Here is a 9649-nt window from a genome sequence, read left to right on the forward strand (position 1 = left end):
ATCATTTTGCGATCGATCCGTCATTGATCCTTGTCCTTGTCAATCTTTTCATTTTGCGATCGATTCGTCATCGATCCTTGTCCTTTTCAATCATGTCAATTTGGATTGATTAGTCATTGTTCCTCATCAATTGGCGCCTATCAATTTGATCTCCTTGTCAATCTTGGTCAATTTGTCATTGATTTTTGTCAACCAATCTCAATCATTTATCAACATTGGTCCTTTGTCAATCAGAATCATGATCAAACCTACATTAATTTCTTATTGTCTTGACCTAATTCCTTGTCCTCTTATTTCTAGGGTTTTATGATTTGTTCATTTAATCCTTTTCATCTTCTTTGTGGGTTAAATAAATCTATTTATTTAGTCCTAGGTCTCTTTCATGAATTAATTAATGGATGAAAACCTATTAATCAATTCACCTAATTTCAATTTCTCCTATTTTCTTTAATTTTTCTAATATTTCCCCTAAATTCATTCCCTCATTTTCTCCTATGTTTATGCTTCCATTTGTTGCAATCATGGAGGCCATTTTCTCTCCTCCCTTTTGTCATGGGAATGGCATTTCAATCTTGTCATAATTTGTCATTTTTTATTTTATTTTCCTTTCAAATATCTTCATGCTAATCTTGTCCTCTCTCCAATTTGTCTATAAATTGGATGATTTTCTTCAATGAAAGGGGAAATCAATCACATTTTTGAGTAACCTTACGCTGCAAATTTCATCTCTAAACAACTTGTTTTCCACTTGCATTTTGCACTTGTAGGTGAGATCCACATCAAATTTGAAGGTGAAAGAAGAACAATGGAGCCACATGAAGGAGATATCTGCATCGGTTTGTTTCGATTTCATTTGATTTGAATATCTTGTCTTTATGTCTTCATTGATTGGATTAGGATTGCTTTCATAGTAGCTTTAGGTTTTGTGGTTGTCCTAATTGCTATTATTTTGATGATTTTCAATTTATTGATCTACATTTCTGGTGAACCCGACGTGAACTAACCCCTTAACCATGTTTTGAGTGCTTTTGAGCTGTTTGCAGGTGAAAAACTCAAGAAACAGGGTGACTCGGAGCTTTTTGGACACTTTTGTGCCTGTGTTGACGTTTGCTACGCCTGTGTTTGAGTTTTATGCACCTGTGTTTGAGTTTTCTGTGCCTGTGTTTGAGTTTTCTGTGCCTATGTTGAAGTTTTATGTGCCTGTGTTGAGGCATTCTACACCTGTGCAAGGCCAGAAATAGAGGTGAAATCAGTTGTTTTTACTTGCAAATTTGTTTGTTTTCATTTTGTTTCTTGCATTCTAGTTTTTCTTTGGTACTAATTCTCTGTGCAGCATCTTGGCGTTACATGTGATGAAGACTAAAAATGCAACTACTAACAAATCTTATGCAGGACGTGGTCAAAGACTCTCATTAAAACATCTTGCTTGTGATTTTTAAAGTAGTTGCACATTTCATTTCTTAAAGTTCAATGAACACCATGCATGATTTGTCTGTTTTTAATTTGATTGCATGTTTTAACCCTTAGAATTGAGCCAGCCTCTCGATTTGCCTGGCACTTCGCATAGGCATTGGTGAGAGGGAATGACCCAAAGTGGTAACGGGCTAAAGCCAAGCTCTTCCGAACCACTCTAAATAACTATGGATGCAATGAAAGTTGTACACAACGGGTGCTAGAATGGTATTGCGATTATTTATTTGCCAGATCAATACCCACCCAAACGAATGCCCTTACTAGAATCTCTTGTTTTTAGATGCCAAAATCCTTCTATCTGTTCGCTCAGGTGTTGTGATACGCGCATGCGAAAGACACCTCTCATGTACTCCTCAGTTAGAGATAGCAAGTTCTTGGGAAGTGATGCCCCTTGAACTCAAAGCTTGGTATGCTCTAGAAGTGAGTGCACTGTAAGGGGGAGCCAGTGCTACCAAGCATCTAGCTATCCAGCTGAGTGTTGTATTTTATGGTTAGAGGATTCAATAGATATTTCCCTTGCCAGCCATAGGATTTATTGTGAATGTGCTTGATTGTCTTGAGTCAAAGTCAAACAAACATTTTGTCTTCCGTGATTGTCAAAAGTTAAATCAAAAACAAAATTTCAAAAGTGCTCATAATCAACTAGGGTTTTCAAAATTAACAACCTTCAATTCAAAAAAAATCCTAAACAAAAGTCCAAATTTGTCCAAGTATTCATCCAACATTTGAACATGGCTTGTCAAGACATTGACTATCTTTGTTTCAAAATTCATGTCACTTTAGGCTAGGTTTTGCATAGTCCAACTTAGGTCCTAGGACATATTGTCATCTCCCTTCATTTTAGTCCTTTTCATTGCAAGCATCCTCATTTTGCACTTAGGTTCAAAATCATTTCCCTAAGTTTGCATTTCATTGTCATATCCAAGCTAGATTTCCATTTAGGTGACATTCATGCATTATCCTTGTCATGCTAAAATTAGTTCTTGCCTAGGTTGCATTTTGCATATTCCAAGTCATTGGTCTTCGCATATCCTTATCATTATATTGTAATCTTGTCTTGGCTTCATCTTGTCATATCATATCCTTAGATCAATGTATCAAACTCACAGTTTCCACCAACACCAAGGGAAAATGCACCTTTTGACTGGAATCAACTGAACCTGCAACATGAAATTCAAACTCAAACATCACATGAGGAACAAACTCTTTCACAAGGATTTGGTTTAGATCAAGGCATTCAACAAGAAATAAATCCAAATGTTTTACCAAATTCTTCATCAGATTCTAATGCTTCCGATGATGTTGATATGCTCCTTTAAGATCCGAAGTTGACAAAAAAGATGGATAAATTCTTGAACAAGGTCTTTAAGATGTTTCCACAAAAATATCTTGATATGATGAGTAATGTGACCTCCTCAAATGAGAAAACTAATGTGCAAAAAAAACAAGGTGGTGATCTGTTAAGTTTCTCTCCAAATCCAAATGAAGAAAATGTGCAACAAGAACCTCAACACACGTTGTTGAGTAAGCGTGCTTCACAAACTTTGACAGTGACTATTCCACAAAAGTCAACATTCGAAAAAATAAACAATCCATAGTTTAATGCAACACCTTTAACACAAGATCAAATGATGGCCACACAAATGTTGATAGGTGTCCCTCAACAAGAAGTGATTCCTCGAATACCTAAAAGTGGATCAAGTTCAATACGTTTGGCAAATACTCAAGTACCCATTATGCAAAATATTGTGACAGATCCTTCGATAGTGGCAACACAAAGAGCCACAAATAGTGGTGTGCACCAACAACAAGTGTTGCAACAATTGAGGATTGCACAAAAGGCACAATCGAATGCGTAAACAAGCAATGTACAACAACAACAATATCACATTCAACAACAAGTTGCAGTGTCTTCTGCACCTTTAAAAGTCAATTCAAACTTGCAACCACCACAATGGATTGGACAAACAACACAGCAAGTCAATGCAAGTGCCATACCCCATCTAAAGGAGAAATAATAGAAACCTCCCAAACAAAGTTTTTTGCAAATGATGGGATTTACATTAGGGCAACAACAATTGGCACAAAGTCAGCAAATTCCGATTCGTCAGCATCAACAACAACATGTGCCTCAATATGTGCCAGGAAAAACAAGTTATCATACATCACAACCACAACTGATGTCCATGCAATATCAACAACAACCTCAATTGCAATATCAACTAAGGCTACAAATGATGATCCCATGACAAGAAGTACAGCAAAAGGGTCAATGTCAAGACATGGCACAACCACAACAACAAGAGCTGTATCAAGAACTTTATATGCCAAAGACACCTAAGATAGCAATTTTAGAGCATCAATAGCCAATGGAGAGCACGATGTATCGACAAAGAGTACACCCAAGAATGAATGATGAACTTCCAAAATCTTTGCTATTTGACACAATTGCACAACAGCTTGAGAAGTTGCAATGACAAATCGATGCATTACAAACCAAAGGGACAAAGAAATTATACATAGATCAAGATTTATGTCCTAATCCATTTGACAAGAGCTTGTACATGCCTCCCTTTCCTAAGCATTTTGAGGCACCTAATTTTGAGAAATATAAAGGGAACGACAATCCAAAAGACCATATTCGAGCATTTTTCGCAGCATGTATTAAAGTGAGCTATGAGGAAACATATTTGATGCGCTTATTCGCATGAAGTCTCATAGGACAAGCCATGGATTGGTATTTGCATTTGCCAGGGAACATAAAGACATGGCCAAAATTGGCTCAAAGTTTATATCCCACTTCCCATTCAACATTGACAATGAAGTGACCATGTTAGATTTATGCAACACAAAGCAAAAGCAAGGTGAACCATTAGTGACTTTCTTACAAAGATGGCGAAGCTTGTATAGTTGTTCTTCCCTAGATATACATGAAGAACAACAAGTGAACTTATTTATTCAAAATTTGGTCCCAGAAATGATGTATGAGCTCAAACTGAAGAGTCCTAGTACCATTGAGAAGCTCATTAAGAAAGGGATGAACATTGAAAATGCTCTTGTAGCTAAGGGACTCATTAGGCTCAACAAAGACAGTGACAGCACAAACAATTCAGGGGACAAAAATAAATTCTGGTACAAAAACAAGAATGTCACTAATGATGGAGTTGTTGATGCAAGAGCAATGAATGCAAATCAACCGAAGTTCACAATAAAGAAATTGAGTGCTCCTAATATGTCGGCTATGCAACAAAATTAGACACAAGCAAGAAATGTTATTCAACTGCCGCAATACCAATAGTATAATCAACAACAAGGTCAGCAACAAAACCAACAACAAAAACCTTTCAGATCAAGGCATGGGCCTCCTCCACAATTTATGCCATTGGGAGAGCCTATTGAATCAGTAATGAAACAATTGATACAAGCAAATTTTATCAAGTTACCAGATGTCAAGGAAGAACCATTGGTAAAGCCACATTGGTGGAATGATAATGCATATTGTGAATATCATCGGTCAAAAGGACATAAAACCGCATCATGTTTTCAATTGAAACATATGATTCGAGACTTGTTAGATCAAGGAGTAATTGAGGTAGACCCACCCAATGCAACCTCTAACACTGATCATACAATTTTCAAAACTCCTTTGCTTGATCATGATAAGGGCAAAGCATCTTCTTCAAACTCTACCCAAACAGCGAATCTTAATTATGCAAATACTGGTTATAACAATGTCATCAATTGTTTTTGAGCATCTGTAGCGTCCTAAAATTGCGACACTTGCAATTTGACTGCATTTCGGTCTTCACGATGGTGACGCAACACGCAACCTGAATGGAGACCCTGAAACTTGCTCACGACACTGAAAACTGCATTTTTCAAGCACCATTGGCCTGAACCTCCTTGCACCCCGCTGTCCTGGAGGTGGGACCAGAGCACCCAGCGCCCTGGTCCCTCAGGACCAGGGTGCCCAGCGCCCTGGTCCTCCAGGACCATGGCGCCCAGCGCCCTGGTCCCTGGGTCCTATTTTGGGCCCAGTTTCCTAAGTGATATCGGGTCTTTTTGATTGCAATTTGGAAATATACTTCCCTGGTCGGCCTAAGGTCGGGAAAATCAGTCTATCAGCCCTAATTGACAAGTATATAAACTACATTTTTCTCTCTCATTTGGGATAGATGAAGAGGATATGTGTACAAAGCGTGGAAACTATACTCAAGCATTCAAGCATTCAAGCAATTGATCATTCCAAGTCTCCATTCAAGGCTAAGTGTTGCATTCAAGTCAAGGATTCAACCATTGAAGAGGAGATCACTTATTACATGCTACACACTACAACATACAACATCTAAACCTTCGCACATAAGGATACCAACATCCTTAGAACAAGGTATTAGTACTTGTTTTACATTACAGTCATTTACATTTACAGCACTTGCTCATTTCTTGGTTAATTCCAAAACCGGGGTTTGACCTAAAGGCAAACCCCTAATCCCTAACCCCCCAATCGTCTTCGCTTTTCTATGTGTAGGTTGCAAGTACGCGGCTGAGATTGAAGATCTAGAATCCTTGTGCCGAGACGAACAGATCCCCCTTCGTTTCGCGGATTTTTCGGAGGACCGTGGCGTCGGGCACCATCGTCCCGACAACTTTTTCTCAAATTTGTAGGACAGCGCCATATCAACATTCTACTACTAATTCCAGGTCCGCAGCTTCATCCTATAACCTAAACTCAGTTTATAAGCGAATCTTTATGACTTTCTATGCATCCTTAGCTTAATTTCCTTAATCAACATTCTTTACAAAAGAGGGTAGCTTTGCTTTCCAAACCCTTGAAATTCATTTAGCATCCAATCTTACATTGTGTGGGATTGAATCTTATGAGTTTCAACCCCTCTTTTGAATGTAAAGTCTTCCCCCTAAGTGAAAACCCATCGAATCCTAGCGAACCTCCCTTCTCTCTCCTCGGAGTTAGAAGAGGGGAGACCAACTAGGGTTCGACCGCGATTTTCCGCTTTACATTTTGGTGAACCCGACGTGAACATCCTTTCTGATTATTCATGATTAGATCTGAAAATTGATTCCTTGATTACATTTCCATGTTTGATCTTTTGCAAAATTTTAGAGGTGATTGCATAAAAACCCTAAATTTTCTTTTTTTGAACATTGAACTTGCGAAATGTTTAATTATTAATGCTTGCTTCAGATCTGCTTTTCTATTATAAATTATCAATTCATATCTATACTTTAATTTTGAAAATTAAGTGGTTAAATGTCAAAACCCTAATTTTTGAAACCCTCCTAATTCAACCTTTGTTTGACAATTTAACCGATCAAAACATCTCCAAATCAGCTGTAACTTTGGATTCTGCAATAAAATCACAATATCTTTCATCCCTGAAAATTTGGAAAAAAGTTGTGAGGACCGTGTTGCACTCCGAGCGCCATCGTCCCCGACATTTTTTTCAAAATTTCAGGAGCGAGATTTTGCTGTATTTTTCTGCTAAAATCCAGAATTTTGGCTGATTTTGTCAATTATAACACTTTCAAAATTACGGTCAAAGTTGGTCTTGTGATTGCTTGGTTTAAGGCTCCTAATCATTCAAAAATTGTTGAAATTGAAATTTTGTGTCAAAATTGTGTTCTTACTATCCTAAATCTGAAAATTGTGTTTGCATTCATTCAAAATTTCAGTGCTTTATTCAAATTCTTGCATTTTGTGACTTTTGAAATTAAGTGCTTAATTACAACAACTTTGATTTCCGCTTCCAAAATTGAATTTTGCGTGAAATTGAGTCAACTTTTGAATTTCAAAATTTGCATTGCTTTTGACATTCCCTCTAAAAATTCAAAATTTCAGTTTCCCTCTCTTTTTCAAAATTCAAATTTTGCATTTTTTGACAATCTTGATAGGGTTCAATTTTGAGATTACAACTTTAATTTGGCCTATCTACGGATCGTAAAATCACTCAATTTTTTCAGATTAGCTCTAAAATCATCATACCTTTCATCCCTGCAAATTTCGAAAAAAGTTGCAGGGACCGTGTTGCACTCCGGGCGCCACGGTCCCGGACATTTTTTCCAAAATTTCGGGAGACTGTTGTGATTGCATTTAACAGCTTAAATCCAGAAAATTGGTTGATCTTACTGAAAATTGCTACCTCTAAATTCAAAATTTTCTCTCCTTCTCTAGTGCATGAGTTTTACAACAATAAGCCCTACTTACACTATTCCCGTTAGACGAAGCCGTAGAATTAAGTCCTTCCGAGGTTTAACTACCGAGGAGATGGAACCTAATTTGAGTAGCCTCTTTAACGAGGTCATGGGTAATTCCTCTAATCCTCCTAATGATGAAGAAGCTCCCCATGAAGTTTCTGTTGAACAACTTTCCAAATTGGATAACCAATTTGATGATTTTCACCAATGGATGTCTCATGAGTATCCCGATAGTCAAGCTCTTCCTTTAATTGAGGGTCTAAAACGTATGCTTCAAAGTGATAAGAATGGAATTGATGTTTTGTGTGGTATTGCACACATTGTGGATTCGAATGTGATGCCTATGAAGAGTTGTGCTGAATCTTTAGGTTATACACAACCTCCTACACAAGTCAATCATTCTATTCCTTTGACCACTTCTATTGCTAGTTTACCTACCTTTACATCAAACATCATGGCTACCTCCATACAAGACATTCCTCCTGTGATCACTAGTCATGGGGGCAATCCTCCTTCTTCAATTAACCCTATTCCTTCATTCAATCCGACTTCTTCATTCATTCCTTCAATAAGTGTTCCTATTACATCTTCACAAATGAACATGACGCAAGGGGGCAATTCATTTAACCATTCCATTCCTCCTTGTAGTGTTCCTCCTATCCAATCATCTCCTATGGTTGACTATCATAGGGTCCCACCACCTTACTCTTTACCTTCTTTCAATAACATCACACCTCCATCTCAATCTAACACACCTAATATGAACTCTTCGACTGAAGCTACCATTAATAATCTTGCACAAACTATCTCTTCTTTACAGCAACAAATTGTCTCTATGAATCAATCTAAGTTTAGTGTGCCCACATTTGATGTTGCGAGCCCACTTTCTCTTGACATTGTTCGAGCTATTCCTCCTAAACATGTTGAAATCCCGCATTTTGAGCTTTATAATGGTAAAGGAGATCCTCTAACACATGTTAAGACTTTTCAAACAATATGTACTGATTTTGCTTATGACCAAAGGTTGCTTGCAAAACTATTCACCAGAACATTAAGAGACAAAGCCCTACAATGGTATTGCTCGTTGCCTTCTTATTCTATTACTTCTTTCGAACAACTTGCAAATGCTTTTATTCAACAATTTCAAAACAACATAAGTCCTAAAGTTACTTTGATTGATTTAATGCATTGTAAACAAGGTGTTAAAGAAAAAGTGACTGATTTCATTGGTAGATATAAGCATTGGTATGCTCAAATTTCTTTTCCAGTGCCTGATAATGATATTCAAAGAATCTTTATTTCTAATTTGCAAAAAGATATTCGAGACAAACTTCTGTTTTTTGAGTTTACTTCTTTCCAACAGTTGTGCGCCACTCTTCACAATTATCAACTGACTGTGAGTCAAATGGAACAATCACATCCTATGGCTCCGAGTGATAAGGGTGATAGCAATCAACAACCATTTGGAAAGTTTAAACCAAACAGAGATTCCATCAAATTCAATGAAAACATCATCAACAACAATGTGAATGCAACATCAGGTGTGCCTCCTATTTCTAAATTTTTCAAGAAAGAAAGAAAGTATACTCCTTTGAATGAATCATTGCATAGTATTATGAATAAGTTATTGGAACAAAATGTGCTTACTCTTCCTCCTATAAGACAAATTGATCCTGCAAAGATTACTTCACCTTATTTTGATCACAAATCTTTTTGTCACTTTCATCGTCAGCCTGGGCATGATACTGAAAAATGTTTTTCTTTAAAGGGTAAAATTCAAGATTTGATTGATAATAATACTATTTCTGTTTCTGGAGTGAATGATAAAGGCAACACATCTGTAGCTCCTCCTAACCAAAATCTTCAGATTTTTACTGATCCATTACCTTCTCATACCTCTCATACCTCTAATGCGATTGAGGCTAATGATTCCTCTTTCTCATCTGATGGTCTTATGTCTATG

The sequence above is a fragment of the Cryptomeria japonica genome, chromosome 6 (genome assembly GCF_030272615.1).
Source record: "Cryptomeria japonica chromosome 6, Sugi_1.0, whole genome shotgun sequence".
Classification (NCBI taxonomy): Eukaryota; Viridiplantae; Streptophyta; class Pinopsida; order Cupressales; family Cupressaceae; genus Cryptomeria; species Cryptomeria japonica.